Genomic DNA, 16,589 nt, shown 5'->3' on the forward strand with positions numbered 1-16,589 from the left:
TGAGGATTTTTTTTTTTTTTTCTTTCTCTCTTTCTTTCCTTTCTACATTTCTTTTCCTTGGCTGAAAGGACTGGGAGTCAGAAACTGTAATCCCAGGTCTGCTGTCCTGCTAAGTCACTCTGTGTGACCATGGACAAGCGACCTTGTCCTCAGTGACCTTGGTTTTTAGCATGAAAGTAATAATTGCATAACTGAGGAGAGACTGAGCAGATGATGTTAAGTGGGTATTTTTGTTATTTCATGGTTGTGGTCTCGTCAGATGGCACTTGTGTTTCTGGATGAACGTCTCAGTCAAGTCACTCTACAGTGACGTCCAGCAGTTTGGTATTTCTGGAAATGGAAGTCTTTGGGGATGATTGTATCTAGCACTACTGGAGATGCGCTGCCCACCATTGCAGGGAGGCAGTTTGTCATTTAAAGTCACAGACTCTGAAAACAGACAGACCCAGGCTGTGCTGCTTATTGCTGCATGACATTAGGCAAGAGACTTAATCTCTCTGTGCTTCTGCTGCCACATCTATGAAATGGACAAAATATTAGCTATCTCATTAACTGCTCTGAGGATTAAATGAGTCAGTATATGAAAAATACTTGAAGAATGCCTGAAATAGGGTAAGTGTTCAATAAGGTTCAGAGAGGCTGGCCTCAGAAAGCACCACGCAGTCAGCCTGGCACTGAGCTAAATCAAGTGTGACTAGTTGTATCTGTCTTCTTGCCTAATGGTGACTTTGGAGTTTGTTATAATGTCCTGATGTTCCCTTATGCTTTGCTCCTGGCTTTTAGAATGTTTCTTGATTTACGATCAGCTTCCACCAGCCTCAGAGCAAGGCCCAGCATCCCAGCCCCACTAAACCCAGCATATGGGGCACAGGCTGCCTGCACACAGCTGCTGTGGTCAGAGTGGAACCGGGTTACTTGCCGTTGGGGAGAGCCTCAAGCATCTTAAGGCTTGGAGAAGCGTGTCTTAAGTCATGCTGTAGAGGGCTGGGGGACCCCCACTGCTGACAGACCAGTCTAGCGTGGTGTGAGACAGAGCAGAATTGCTCTTTTGGAGGTAAAGATGTGGACCAAACCGGGGATGCGGAAGGCAGTGTCATATAGAGTGATGGGCCCTTCATGTAAAGTCTATAATGTCTCATGAACAGGCCCATTTCATGTGATATTTGTGTGGAAAGGGATCTCGGTCCCTGCTGCCTCTCTGGCACAGCAGCCCTTGAGACGTTCTCTATCCATCTGCGGAGAGGGGCTTCCCCAGAGGCTCACTGGGTAAAGAACCTGCCTTCAATGTGTTAGACGCAGGAGATGCGGGTTTGATCCGTGGGTCAGGAAGATCCCCTGGAGGAGGGCAAGGCAACCCACTGCAGTATTCTTGCCTGGAGAATCCCATGGACGGAGGAGCCTGATGGGCTACAGTCCGTGAGGTCTCAACGAGTCGGACGCAACCGAAGCGACTGAGCACACACACACTTTACTGAGAACGTACCATCCAGTTAATCAGCAGGTTTTGAATGGTGGGACTTACCACCCTCAAAAACACAAGGAAGCAACTCTAATGCAGAATTAGAATGAAAACTCCTCTCCCAAGTCTCATAAACCTGGCTTCAACTTCAAACATTCCAGCTCAAACCCCATTTCGCCAAATTTTAAACTGAAAGTTACAAATAAACTCAGGTCATTTAAAATAAGCTTTGACCCCTCATAAATCTTCTACTTATTTCTAGAAATAAGAATTGAGAGTGAATCAACTGTTAGTGAACTAATACATATTTTTAAAAGTGCTCACTGGAGAATCACTGCCCTCATTGTAAGCAGGACAGATCAACTCCAGTGGCCAGTGTCTGGGCAGCATCTATGAAGCCTTTACTCCAAAGAGAAGATTGTCACTTAAAAGCCCTGAAAATCGCCCCTTCTCTTCCCCTGCCAGATAGATAAAGGCCAGAAGTGAGCTTCTAGGACTTTGAAGGAGAATGCTGAGATTGATATTAGTCAGAACAGGATTACTCATTAGTGCATATGAGTAAGGGGGTTCCCAGGTGGCGCAGTGGTAAAGAATTCGTCTGCCAGTGCAAGAGACACAAGAGACACGTGTTTGATCCCTGGGTTGGAAACATCCCTTGGAGTAGGAAATGGCAACCTGCTCCAATGTTGTTGCCTGGAATATTCCACTGGACAGAGGGGCCTGGTAGGCTACACCCGTGGGGTCACAAAGAGTCGAACACAACTGGGTGACTGAGCATGCTCACACACACACACACATATGAATAAAGCCTGTTACTTTATTGAGATTTTTTGTTCATCACCCCTGTCTTTTTTCCCAATTCTCCCTTTCCCATCACCTTTAATTCAATGGGCACCTTTGTTGAGCCTCAGCTATCAGTAAAGCTGCTGCAGCCTTGCCAAAGAGTATGAGAATGTGGCTCTGACCCCATCCTAGTTCCACCAAGTGCTTATGATTTACTAGGACACATAAGACAAGAAAAATGTGAGAGGTGCCAGGTGCCATCATAATCTGGCCTTCACAGATGTACGAAGTAGGAACCAGGGAGTCGAGATGCTGAGAGAAAATCAGAAAATATTTTGTCAGAGAGATGTGTCATGAGGGATGAATTGTAGAGATAGGTGCTAATAGATTGTGCACCAGGATTCCTCAGGGAGAGAGTATTCTGATTTGAACTGTATCAAGAGGACTTTGGTGATAATGAAAAGATTGATTTGGGCTGCATTTTGCAGAGCATCATATGCCCACTGACACCTCCCCCCCCCACGCCAGTTACCCTGGAGTGTCCCTGGGAGTACTTACCTACAATTAGACTCATCAGTTTGTTTGGTTGTTTACGATACAAGTGATAAATATTTTTGGCTTTGTGATTGCAACCGTCACAGTTACTCTTCTCTTGTAGCCAAAGCAGCCATAGTTGACATGGAAATGAAGGAGTGTGGCCAAGTTCCAATAAAGCTTTATTTATAAAAATAGGCAGTGGCTAATTTTGCCCCACAGGCCATAGTTTGCCAACCCTTGATCTGATTTTGAGAGTAAGCAAAACAAAACAGGAATTCAACCAGTGAGGGATAAAGAAAGTGTGAATACTGCTTCTGTGTTTTGGTTTGATGGCTTTTGGATGCCCCCTCTGTCTTTATTTTTCCAGTATTACTTAAGATGCTGTACAGGTTGCACTTTAGGATGGTATAGACTTGAAATGTGATATCTCTGAGTTCTTGATGATAACAACACCTCTATTAAAAGTAGAAATTTGCCTAATTTCTTATTTGTAGTTGACTGGATAGCATAGTGATAACATAGTTATCACTATAGCATTTTATAAATTATTCTTCCTGAACCCAGTGTTCAGTCACCTTCCAGTGATGCTTTCCTATTAGAGAATGCTGTGATATGGCTCTGAGTCTCTAAAATTTCAGTAAGTGATTTTTTTTTTTCCAAAGTTTAATTTAAAAAAAAATTAAGCAACTTGCCCAACTTTGTAGTTTTTGCCCTGTCCTGATATTCATTTAATTGGTTCTGCTAATGTGAAAACCCTTTCAAATATGAAAAAAATAAAGCAAGAGAGAAAAGTTGATTATTTCTGTAATTGGATTTTCTCTTGAATAAAATGATTTTACCCACTTTATCTTTCTGACTTAAGGGATGGGGGTGGGGGACCAGTTTTCTTTCATACTGTAGTCAGAAGCAGACAGAAGGTTTAGTCTGTTCCAAGGTATCAGAATAGTGTATTGGTTATGGTTGTAATTAATTACCGATGCTGAATATATCCTGGCCCCTGCTTTCATTCCCAAATCTAAATTTCCACTGTGTGCAAAATAATTCCATCCAGGAAGAATTCTAATTACTTCAGTAATTATCATCTTATCTCTAAATGGAATTCAGACATTTGCGGCAGTTTATGAATGTTAGAAATGTTTCATTTCCTTTTCACCTTGAGTAACAGAAAAATACACATTACAGAATCTGGCTTCATTGAACCTTATAATTCATGTTACCATAGAAACAGGAAAACTCATATAAGAATTGTGTTAACAGTAGCATAGATAGTAAATACCTTCACTTTAACCAGCAATATCATAAAATGATTTTAATAAAAGATGTGTAAAACTTCTGTGAAATTTAATATGGTTCCTTTAACTATTATAACAATATTATCCAGTTTGCTTACTTTTAATTTTTAAAGCAATATCTTTGGTCTTACGTAGGGCTTTGTGCTTACTCCTACATATTTGCTGAGGAAAGCAAACACGGTGTTACAGGATAAAAAACTTACTTAACATGGTATTTATTTAGTTTTTAGTTAACTGTGATGATTCATTTGATTTTTTGCTTGAAGCCAAACTGCATATTCTGGATTTAAACCAGGTTTAGAAATGTAATGGATGACACTAAATTCTTTGGTGTTATGCATATGCACATCTTCTTTTTTTTCCCCCTGTTTACCAGCTACTTTTCTTTATGAGTTTCACAAACACTTCTGCCCATGAACCTGATTAGTTTTTACACAGACATTTAATAGTCTTTTTTGTTTTTACCATTTTATTTTGTTTTTTTCAGTTTTTAATATTTTTAAATTGAAGTATAGTGATTTACAGTGTTGTTAATTTATGCTGTACAGCAAAGTGATTCTTTGTGGTTTACCATAGATATTGAATATAGTTCTCTGTGCTATCCAGTAGGACCTTGTTGTTTATCCATTCTCTCTCTTTATATAAAAGCTTACTTCTCCTAACCCCAACCTCCCATGCCATCCCTCCGCCAACCCATTTCTTTTTAAATCCTGATTTAAAAATTTTAGTCCATTTTAGATCCTGATTTCTTAGAATTTCTGGAAATTTGCAAAGCTTCAACAGATCATCTGTCATTTTATCCATCTTCCTTTGCTTGTCTCATGTATATTACTTTTTTACTTCAAAAAAGTTAAGATTGTACCAAATTTAAACAGTAAACATCTGAATTTTTTTAAGCTTATCAAAAGATTTTGTTACTTTCAAAGAGAAGAAATAATTTTAAAAACTAATTACTGCTAGCTGCTCTTTCTCAGAGAGAGACCTTGAAAGTCTATCCCTGATTATACATATCACTTAAAATTACTATGTGAATTATATATTAGCATGTAGATTTTGGCTACTATTGAAAGTAATTTCTTCAAACAAGTAGATTAAACTGCTCTCTGAAGGTCAGGAATTTTATATGTTCTGTTTTGAAAAAGATCACAGCTATTTATTTGTAGGAATATATTTATGTTCTTACTGTATTCAGGTTCTTAAAAAATAGGCTTGAAGTTTTTCTAAACCTATGTTTTTACCATTTATGTGTAATTTTATCCTCAGAGAATGTGATCTGTGTAAGTGTGATCTCATTAAGGTAGTAGAATATGAACTTTGATGAATTTGATTATTTTGATCAGTGTCCTTTCATGAGGAAAAATTTTGCAAGCTTTTTCTAACAGAGGATATTTAATAAACCCAAACAGTTCAGCCTGATCAGTGCTCTTTCCACTGCTCTTCTCTGGTGATTATAGAGGCATTTAAAGCCTAAATGGTTACCTGATAATATATACTTTTTTATGTTTATCATCACTCATCAAGAAATAGGTAGATATAATTATTCCTATTAACAGATGGTTCCAAGAAAGGAAGCAGTAATAATATCCCTAGAAAGAAATCAGATTTTAAATCCAAACAGATTTGGGTTTCTAGCCCCAGTTTCTAGCCACTCAATCACAGATTATCTTAGTTTTCTGAGCCTCGGGTCCCTCTTTCACAAAATAGAGGTGACAACACATTCCTTCCTGGACTGCTGTGATGACCAAGTAAAGTGATGAATATGAAGCATTTATAATACCGGCTGTTGTACAGTATGTGCTTAATAGAGGCCAGCTTGCTTTTATGTTCCTTAAGAGACTAACAGAAATGGGGAACAAGACCATGCCAACTCCCTTGAACGTGAACTCGCCTCCTTCTGCTACACTTATGGCCCCTGCTTCTGCTCGTGTTTCTTCTGTATCTGGTAGTGTGGGTAGTGAAAGTGAAAGGAGCTCAGTCGTGTCCAACTCTTTGCGACCCCATAGACTATACAGTCCCTGGAGTTCTCCAGGCCAGAATACTAGAATGGATAGCCTTTCCCTTCTCCAGGGGATCTTCCCAACCCAAGGATCGAACCCAGGTCTCCTGCATTGAGGGCAGATTCTTTACCAGCTGAGCCACAAGGGAAGCCCAAGAATACTGGAGTGGGTAACCTATCCCTTCTCTAGTGGATCTTCCCAACCCAAGAATTGAACCGGGGTCTACTGCATTGCAGGCAGATTCTTTACCAACTGAGCTATCAGGATAGTGTGGGTAAGTGTTAGTAAAAAATTACAGCAGTAGTATATGATGAGAATATAAAAGACACTAAAAGTTGACATGCCATGATTAGTTTGATACTCTTCATCACACAAAATATTAGAAGATACTGACATGGTGATGTGATTAAAGTATAAATATGTATGAGTATGTGTAAAGTTGGAAGAAAATTTATGACCAACCTAGACAGCATATTAAAAAACAAAGACATTACTTTGCCAACAAAGGTCCGTCTAGTCAAGGTTATGGTTTTTCCAGTAGTCCTGTATGGATGTGAGAGTTGGACTGTGAAGAAAGCTGAGCGCCGAAGAATTGATGCTTTTGAACTGTGCTGTTGGAGAAGACTCTTGAGAGTCCCTTGCACTGCAAGGAGATCCAACCAGTCCATCCTAAAGGAGATCAGTCCTGTGTGTTCATTGGAAGGACTGATGTTGAAGCTGCAACTCCAATACTTTGGCCACCTGATGCCAAGAACTGACCCATTTGAAAAGACCCTGATGCTGGGAAAGATTGAAGGTGGGAGGAAGGGGACAACAGAGGATGAGATGGTTGAATGGCATCACCAACTCAATGGACATGAGCTTGAGTAAACTCTGGGAGTTGATGATGGACAGGGAGGCCTGGCGTGCTGCAGTCCATGGGGTCGCAAAAAGTCAGACACGACTGAGCAAGTGAACTGATGTGTAAAGTATACGAAATTCTAAAATACTCTTAATACTAACAATTTCTGGCCTCAGTGCAACCTAACAAAAGTCCAAAAATATCTAACACAGGAATTATACTAGCACTGAGTTTGTTTCTGTAAGTTAATTATGTTAAAACCTATTGTACAAATAAAAACTGGTCAATAGAAGTTGATAACTAAAAATAAAATTAAATAAGTAGAACTTAAAATATCTGAGCCAAGTTTCTACTTAGAATGTAACTTAACCAGTAGTTCTGTACACAATTTTCTGTTTGGTAAGGTTTCCATATGTACATAAATGTGATCAGTACCTAAGTGACACAGATAAGTGATAAGACTGACCCTTCCTTTACCATGTAGTGGAGTGGGTAGCTATTCCCTTCTCCAGGGGGTCTTCCCAGCCCAGGGATTGAACCCAGGTCTCCCTCTTTGCAGGCAGATTCTTTATCAGCTGAGCCACCAGAGAAGCCCACCAATACTGGAGTGGGTAGCCTGTCCCTTCTTCAGTGGATGTTCCTGACCCAGGAATCAAACTCGGGTCTCCTGCATTGTAGGCAGATTCTTTACCAGCTGAGCTACCAGGGAAGTCCTACCATTTAGTGATTCTGTGATTATTGGCAATTTCTTCTACCTTTCTGAATTTTATTTCGCTAATGTTACTTTGGGGCTTCCCTGGTGGCACAGAGGTTAAAGCGTCTGCCTGCAATGCAGGAGACCTAGGTTCGATCCCTGGGTTGGGAAGATCCCCTGGAGAACGAAATGGCAACCCAGTCCAATATTCTTGCCTGGAGAATCCCATGGATGGAGGAGCCTGGTGGGCTACAGTCCACAGGGTCGCAAAGAGTCGGAAATGTTACTTTCCTTCTCACAGAGACTAAATAGACTCTACCTTACATGGAGGTTATATTAAACAAGATATTTAAGTTCACATATTGCCTGTTACTTAGTATCATATGATAAGTGATGGTCACTGTTAACATCTCTCTGACAGGATTAGAATAACACTGGTTAAAACATCAGGTAGTATGTAGCATGCACCATCCTAAGCAGCTAGTATAGGTACTAACTCATTAATCCTCTTATCTGTGAATACTTTCGCTATCCTCATTTTATAGAAAAGGAAACTGAAGCATCCTGGTGCTAAATAAGTAACTTGCCCAAAACCTTGCAGCTAGTTAGTAGCAGAGCCCCTCGGGAAGATTTTCCTCCTAGTCACCCATGTTAAAAGATTAGGAATGGACTCCCAAGCCTTCTGGTCTTTCTTTGTCCTAGTGACCCATTTTGGCTTTTCAGCCCTTAGCTAAATAGATCAGGGGTGTTTCTGTTTTCAGTCCAGGTCCTTTGAGAACTTTTTTGCAAACTTATGAAAATAAATTTAAAGCTGCTGAAAATTTTTTTAACTTTATTTGAAGATGTCATACTGTTTCTCCCTAAATTTCCTCCTTCAGTATGAAGAGAATGACTCCTTGTTGTCATAAATCAGTAGTTGGGAAGTAAGTGCACGTTTTCTTCCTTCTAGTCCTTCATGAAAGCAGGCTCTGAACATAACTCCCTTTCAACCTTAACTTTACCTTTTATTATCTTTGCCTTTTCTCCCCTATTTGACCATATTTAACTCTTAGGCTATGCTCTGTCAGGAGCTTGGCTAAGGACTTCTTAGAATAAAGTATATTATGGAGAATTCCATTAACTGTCTATCTTCAGACAGATAATTTTTGTTTGGGTGTTGTTTTTTCACTTTTAAGAGGTTTGTTGTGGGTATAATTCGGATGCCATCCAGTATGCACCCAACGTAAGTGTGTGTTTGGAGATTTTTAGTAAATGTATACATTTGTGCAACCGTCATCACAACTCAGTTTTAGAATGCTTTCGTTATGACAAAGATTCTCTTAATGACTACTTGGAGTGAATCCCTGCTCCCAGCCCCAGGCAACCACTGATCTGTTTTCTGTCTCTATAGGTTTGCTTCTTGTAGAAATTTCACACAAGTGGAAACAATAAGTAATCCTTTGTGTCTCCCTTCTTTTATTTAGGAATGTTTTCAAGGTTCATCCATGTTGATGCATCTATCATTAGTTGGTTCTCTTTTATTTCTAAATTTCCATTATATGGATATCCATTTGTTTATTCATTCACCAGCTGATAGACATTTGGACTGTTTCCAGGTTTGAACCATTATGAAGAAAGCTACTGTAAAAATCTACGTGCAAGTCTTTGTGTGGACATATGTTTTAATTTCTCTTGGTGCATAACTAGAAATAGACTTTCTTAGTAACACTGAGTGAGTTTTTAACTTTTTAAACAATTGCCGAACCATTTTCCAAAGTGCGCCACTTTAAATTCCCACCTGCTATGGGATAAGGGTTTCCATCTCTGAATATGCGCGCTGATGGCTGCTGTTCCCAGTGTTTTCAGCATAGCCGTGCTCCTGAGCATGTGGTGTCTTACGTGGTTTTACCTGGGGTGTCCAGATGACTAATAATGTAGGCAACTTTTTATGCACTTTTTCATAGTCTCTGCATATCTTCTTTAGTGAAGTGTTAAAAATCCTTTGCCCAGTGATCAGCCCTGGGTGTTCTTTGGAAGGAATGATGCTAAAGCTGAAACTCCAGTACTTTGGCCACCTCATGCGAAGAGTTGACTCATTGGAAAAGACTCTGATGCTGGGAGGGATTGGGGGCAGGAGGAGAAGGGGACGCCAGAGGATGAGATGGCTGGATGGCATCACTGACTCGATGGACGTGAGTCTGAGTGAACTCCGGGAGTTGGTGATGGACAGGGAGGCCTGGCGTGCTGCGATTCATGGGGTCGCCAAGAGTCGGACACGACTGAGCGACTGAACTGAACTGAACTGGTATCTTCTTTAGTGAAGTGTTAAAAATCCTTTGCCCAGTATGCAGTTGTGTTGTCTTCCTGTGTTGATGAGCCAAAAGTGTTCTTAATATATTTTGTGTACAAACTATACTAATCTTTTTATCAGATATATGATTTGTAAAGCTGTTCCCAGTCTGTAGCTTCTCTTTTTGTTTCCTTAATGGTGTGTTTTCCAGTAAGCCCAATTTATCAGTTTATCCAACTTTTTTTAATAGATTGTGCTTTTGGTATTGGTGTTATAGCTAATAAATCTTTGCCTTACTCAACTCTCAAAGAGTTTCTTCTGGAAATTTAGTAATTCTAGCTATTAGATTTATATCTATGATTCATATAGAAGTACTTTTTATGTTTAATGCAAGATAAGGGTCTAATAAGTTCTTTTTTTTTTTTTTTCTTTTTTGGCATATGGTATGTAATTGCTCCAGCACCATTTCCTGAAAACACTGTCTCTTGCCCTTGTTGAATTTCCTTGGCTGTTTTGTTGAAAATGAACTATAAATATATGGGTGTACTTTTGGATTCTCTGTGTTGTTTCTCTCACTGGTCTGTCCTTATACTGCTACCATGCTGTCTTGATTACTGTAGCTTTTGTAGTAGGTCTTTGTTGCTAAGTCGCTTCAGTCGTGTCCAACTCTGTGCGACCCCATAGACGGCAGCCCACCAGGCTCCCCGTCCCTGGGATTCTCCAGGCAAGAACACTGGAGTAGGTTGCAATTTCCTTCTCCAATGCATGAAAGTGAAAAGTGAAAGTGAAGTCGCTCAGTCATGTCCGACTCTTAGTGACCCCATGGACTGCAGCCTACCAGGCTCCTCCATCCATGGGATTTTCCAAGCAAGAGTACTGGAGTGGGGTGCCATTGCCTTCTCTGAGTAGGTCTTTAAGTTGGGTTTCTTATGGCAGAAAGTGAAGAAGAACTAAAAAGCCTCTTGCTGAAAGTGAAAGAGGAAAGTGAAAAAGTTGGCTTGAAGCTCAACATTCAGAAAACAAAGGTCATGGCATCTGGTCCCATCACTTCATGGGAAATAGATGGGGAAACAGTGGAAACAGTGTCAGACTTTATTTTGGGGGGCTCCAAAATCACTGCAAATGGTGATGGCAGCCATGGATTTAAAGGATGATTATTCCTTGGAAGGAAAGTTATGACCCACCTAGATAGCATATTCAAAAGCAGAGACATTACTTTGTCAACAAAGGTCCATCTAGTCAAGGCTATGGTTTTTCCAGTGGTCATGTATGGATGTGAGAGTTGGACTGTGAAAAAGGCTGAGCGCCAAAAGAATTGATGCTTTTGAACTGTGGTGTTGGAGAAGACTCTTGAGAGTCCCTTGGACTGCAAGGAGATCCAACCAGTCCATTCTGAAGATCAGCCCTGGGATTTCTTTGGAAGGAATGATGCTAAAGCTGAAACTCCAGTACTTTGGCCACCTCATGCGAAGAGTTGACTCATTGGAAAAGACCCTGATGCTGGGAGGGATTGGGGTCAAGAGGACAAGGGGACGACAGAGAATGAGATGGTTGGATGGCATCACCGACTCCATGGACATGAGTTTGGGTGAACTCCAGGAGTTGGTGATGGACAGGGAGGCCTGGCGTGTTGCGATTCATGGGGTCACAAAGAATCAAACACGACTAAGCAACTGAACTGAACTAAAGTTGGGTTTATCCATTCCATTAACTTTGTTCCTTTTCAAAATTGTTTTGGCTATCTTAAGTCCTTTGCATTTTCATATAGATTTTAGAATCAGCTTGCTGATGTTTTCTATTGGAAAACATGCTGAAATATTTTGATGGTGGGTGGATTGAATCTTGCATCAATTTGAAGAGACCAGCAATCTCAACAACATTAAAATCTTCCAACCCATGAAAATATTTTTCAGTTTATTTAGCTATTCTTTAATATTGCAGCAAATTTTAAGAAACTCTCTTTATCTGTTTTTATGCTCAAATGTTTTCTTAAGTATTTTTATGCTAATAGGAATGAAATTCTTTTCTTGATTTAATTTTCTCATTATTCATTTAATATATAAAAATACCATTGATTTTTCTAAGTTGATCTTTAGCATTAGTGAACTCATTTTTTCTAGTGGATTCATTAGATTCCTTAAATTTTCTACATAGGAGGCTATGGCACTTGCCCCCGAAAAAACTTTTCCTTTTCAATCTATATGCTTTTAATTTCTTTCTCTTACTTTCCTGGCCTGAATATATGTTCTGCTCCACTAAAATGCTGAATTGAAGAACAGAATTCTTTGCCTTGTTGGTATTCTTAATGGAACAGCATTTAGTATTCTACCAATAAAGATGATCATAGCTCTAGACCTTTTATCAGGTTGCAGGAGTTTCCTTCTGTTCTTTCTTTGCTGAGAATTTTTATCATGAATCAGGGTTGGTTTTGTAAACTGAGTTTTCTGCAAGTACTAAGATCACCATGGGGATTTTATCCTGTTTTCTTTTCATATGGCTTATTTCATTAATATTTGCATGTCATACCAACTCTTGCCTTTCTGATTAAAAACATAGTCATGACATAGAATGCTTTTAATGTATTTCAGTATTCAAAATGTTAATATTTTGTTAAGGATTTTTGTCTCTGAGTTCATGAGGATTATTGGTCTGAAAATATTAATATTTCCATCTCTTTTTCTGTTTTTGCATATAGACCACTTTTGCTGAACTTGTAAAATGAGTTTATTTCTCATCTGTTTTTGAAATCATGTCTAGGAATTCCTGATTATCCAGTGGTTAGAACTCAGTGCTCTCACTGCTATGGCTCCAGGTTTGATCCCTGGTCAGGAAACTAAGATATGGCATGCCAACTGGTCAAAAAAAAGAAATAATCTCTGTAGAATTGGTTGTATTCCCTCTTACATATAAAGTCATCTGGACTGGGTTGTTTTGTGTTGTTTTCTTTGACTATTTTAAATTACAAGTTGGATTTTTATAATAGATAAAAGGCTATCCAGATTTTCCTGTCTTTTTCAGTCCATTTTTATAACTTACATCTTTCAAAGAATTTGTCCATTTCATCTAAGTGTTTAGTTCATTGACACAAATTGCTTATAATATTCACTTAGTATCCTTTGAATATTGATCGCATCTATAGTGCTGTCTCCTTCATCATGTCTGAAGTTGGTTATTTGTGTGTTATCTTCTCAGTCTACTACCAGTTTAGTAACTTTATTATTTTTAAAGATACGGCCTTACTTTTGTTGTTTTTTCTCTATTTTCTATTTTTTTGTTTCCTTCTTTTACCTTTATTAGTTTATTTGTCTTACTTTGGGCTTGATTTGCTCCTTTTTAAACCATTTAAGATGGAAGGTTAGATTACTGTTAACCTCTTTCTAACACAGACATTTAAATTTATTAATTTCTTTCTGAGCACTCCTTTAGCTGCATCCCATATATTTAGATATGTTATATTTTTATTTTCATTCAAGATTTTTTTTCTCTTTCTACTTCTAATTTAGTGTTTCCTGAAAGTGTGGACTGATTGTCCTAAAATTAATCTCTGTAAGACTAAAAAATAATTCTTTTAATTATGTATTTTGCTTATGCCTAATAATTTTAATAGGTCTGATATCCTTTTTTTGATCATTTTTACTGCTTTGAGATAGCATGTGTGTTAGTCTTAATTTTTTCACATGTGGAATTTAAAGCTCATAATTTATTGAGACCTAAAGAATTATATAGAATCATCCTTCTTATACTTTTGCCAATAAAACACCAAATTGCAAGTGAAAATATTGAAGTGAATTAAAGCACCACATTTTTTGTAGCATTTCAGATATAGTATGGAGTGTATATTTGTACATATTTTTAGTCAGTCTGAATAATAAGTATTTTAAAATATTTGGAGTTTTCTTAAATGCTGGCCTACCTATTACATAGGTAGTATTCTCTTCACATGTCCCTGACTAATTTCTCAGAACTAATCATAAGATCAGAGCAGAGGCATAGTTGGAAACATTCTCATTAATTCCATTCCCAAGTTATTTAATGAACCTTTTTGCAAGTAAATAACTAGTGTAAGTTGGGGAAAATGCATCAAAATTTCTCTTATTTAAGCTAATTGAACATTTTCACCATTCTTTCAGAAATAATACTACTATGAAAATGTAAATACAGAAGGTCTTCTAGATTTTCAAAAGGCTTAACAGCTAGTAATTATATTTATTAGACTCACAGTTTCAATAAATTTGTGAAAATGGTCATTTAAAAATATTAGTATTTTAAAAACTTACACCGTCTCAAAAAGCAGCATTTACTCACAGTTAGCATTAAATATCTGCATTAATATTCTGTTTTACGCCCCTAAAATTTTCTCACAGACTCTGAAATCATATGCAGTTAATTTAGAATTTGGTCCACTTTAGACTTGTTTGATTTTTCTCGTGTACTGAAGAGAATTATTTACTAAGCAATTAACAGTGTAAATATGAGATTTTTTTTATTTGGTTCACCTAGGGAGCCCAATTATTTTGAAGAACCTAAGTAGAATGATTTGCATATACAAAATCAATGTATAGATAAGTTTCAACATTAAGGTGTAGTCTCTAGTTTGAAACATCTCATGGGTAGTCAGTTTATGTTGTTATATACTTTGAAACTTAAATTGCATTTACTTTTAAATACTAACTTAGGTCTTTCACTAAATCAGTGTCCTACCCTCACCTCTGTTATTGGTCAGCTTTTCTGTAGATGATCAAATGTTTATGCATTGAACACCCTCTTCCTTAACATTTATGATGACTACTGTAAAGGTTTGTCTTTTCTTTTTTGCTCTGGACTTGAAGGCCAAAGTAAGCAGGTGTTGCATCATGCTGAACCCAATTACACGGGATCAAGAGGGATGCTGGGTGAGGGGGAGGAGCAGTAGGTACTTTCCTTTGGGAATGCCCCACCATCTAGTGCCAAGTTCATTCCAATTCATAGCCAAGCATAATAGCCAATTGTCTTTGTCACTGCAGTGTTTCACAGGCAGTTTCTCAGATTTTTTTCCCTCTAATTTCCTAGGGGAGATGGACTCGTCTCTCTCATTTCTGCTGTGATCTATTACTTTTATTTTTAGTTGTGGATTTCTTTTGTTCAGAAGTGGTTTATGTCAACTGTAAAAAAAAAAAAACTTGCTAATTGAAGTTATTGACATAATTTTATTTCACGTGCTTTAGTAAGTCTAGAAAAGCATCTTTTTATTTAAAACTTACTATTAAAGCATATGTTTTTATGATATTTAAAAATAATTTTGATAATTACCCTTAAAAGAAAAAATATTTTTATATCACAATAAAAAATAAAAAAAGTTTTTTCCAAATATGCTGTGTCATTTTTCTCTGTGCATTTTGTCTCTTTTTCTGTTTAGCAGCACATAGAAAAGTTCCAGACCTTGGAACTTTTACTAATTAAAGTTCAGCCAAATTAATAGCTGGGTGAGACTAAGCAGAAAGCAAGAAATATTTTTAAAAATGAATTTGTCATTCTTTCACACAATATTGTGGCATACTTATGGAGAAATTCAATAGCCAAAGAGAAATGACTGCCAAGATGCTAACATGAAATTTTTAAAACTTTCAAAAAAAAATTAACACCCTAAAAACTTACAAAAAGTTAGGGGGGGCACATGTAAAAAGTTTGCATCAGAGTCAATCTGGAAATCTCATCAGCATCCTTGCCTAGTTTAAAAAAAAAAAAAGAGGAACAACACAACATTCTGATGGCTAATACTTTTTATTTTGGAGTACTGTGCATGGCCACACTATTGGTCAGTTGTGTGGATTAAGATGTTCAGAGATGCTAAGACAATAACAACAAAATTTCCCTGCCACTCTTTTTGATGAAGCTTTTGAAAGAGTACTCCAGCAGAATTAAGGAGAACAGAATAGTCAAGAATTAAGACAACATCAGTTAATTCGGTCGCTCAGTCGTGTCTGACTCTTTGCGACCCCATGAATTGCAGCACGCCAGGCCTCCCTGTCCATCACCAACTCCCGGAGTAAGGACGACATAGGATCCAGGAAAAAAAGGTGATTGAAGAAAAGACCAAGGAGCCATATTCAAGAATGAGAGCTGGTCCATTATGAAAGCAACTCATGTTTGAAGAAAGTTAGGAATGGCATTTCCAGAGAAAAATGGAACCGGTGAATTATATGGTACTTTGAGAATTTAGAAAATAATATTGGATTTTGACAGAACTGATGGATCTGGAAAACATTAATTAACTACATAGAATATTAAACATTTTTTAGAAAATCAGGCAGTTATTAATTCTACAAAAAACTAAATGTGCAGAAGAAACCCTATTGATAGTATACCAGTTGACAATAGAGTGAACAATATCATAGCAATTATACCAATGGAAATACAATTAATACTGTTAATTTAACTAAAAGTTGAGCACTGATTATGTTGGGAGGAGAAGGATAAAGTAGTTTAAAGAGCTAAATCCTTGTTGAAGTCAGCAAATGTTGCCTCAATTCAGTTCAGTCACTCAATCGTGTCCGACTCTGCAACCCCATGAATCGCAGCATGCCAGGCCTCCCTGTCTGTCACCATCTCCCAGAGTTCACTCAGACTCATGTCCATCGAGTCAGTGATGCCATCCAGCCATTTCATCCTCTGTCGTCCCCTCTTCCTCCTGCCCCCAATCCCTCCCAGCATCAGAGTCTTTTCCAATGAGTCAACTCT

At 38.0% G+C, this 16,589-nt stretch overlaps 1 protein-coding gene across 1 annotated transcript in view; it reads left to right on the top strand.

Annotated features, from left to right (window-relative positions):
• Positions 1 to 16,589, top strand: part of CDKAL1 (CDK5 regulatory subunit associated protein 1-like 1) — a 622,071-nt gene that overhangs the window by 458,685 nt on the left and 146,797 nt on the right. The gene's annotated exons all lie outside the window — the stretch shown is intronic.

The sequence above is a fragment of the Bison bison genome, unplaced genomic scaffold, assembly GCF_000754665.1.
Source record: "Bison bison bison isolate TAMUID 2011002044 unplaced genomic scaffold, Bison_UMD1.0 scf7180017864274, whole genome shotgun sequence".
Lineage (NCBI taxonomy): Eukaryota > Metazoa > Chordata > Mammalia > Artiodactyla > Bovidae > Bison > Bison bison.